This window comes from Bison bison, unplaced genomic scaffold (genome assembly GCF_000754665.1).
Source record: "Bison bison bison isolate TAMUID 2011002044 unplaced genomic scaffold, Bison_UMD1.0 scf7180017864193, whole genome shotgun sequence".
Taxonomy (NCBI): Eukaryota; Metazoa; Chordata; class Mammalia; order Artiodactyla; family Bovidae; genus Bison; species Bison bison.
Genome location: NW_011494765.1, coordinates 745,538 through 745,739, shown reverse-complemented (window position 1 = coordinate 745,739; position 202 = coordinate 745,538). Strand labels below are relative to the sequence as shown.

The window sequence follows — 202 nt, the reverse complement described above, 5'->3', positions numbered from 1 at the left end:
ATCCCTGCTGCTAGAGGAATCTTCTTCCTGAGGTCTCAGCTACTTAGAGCAGGGACTGGCATTCACATCTTTGGTCTTCCTGTCTTAATCTTCCCCACCTCTTTCTGTTTAAACCTGACTCAGGTTCATAGCTAATTGTAGGAGGTTTGCTGTATTTTTTGGTTTGTTGGAAGAGAATTCAGTGGATTTTGAACCTAGATAT

At 42.1% G+C, this 202-nt stretch overlaps 1 protein-coding gene across 6 annotated transcripts in view; it reads left to right on the top strand.

The window, feature by feature from the left end:
• The window catches only part of STRBP (spermatid perinuclear RNA binding protein), a 150,764-nt gene that overhangs the window by 128,296 nt on the left and 22,266 nt on the right, over window positions 1-202 (top strand). The window lies entirely within an intron of this gene.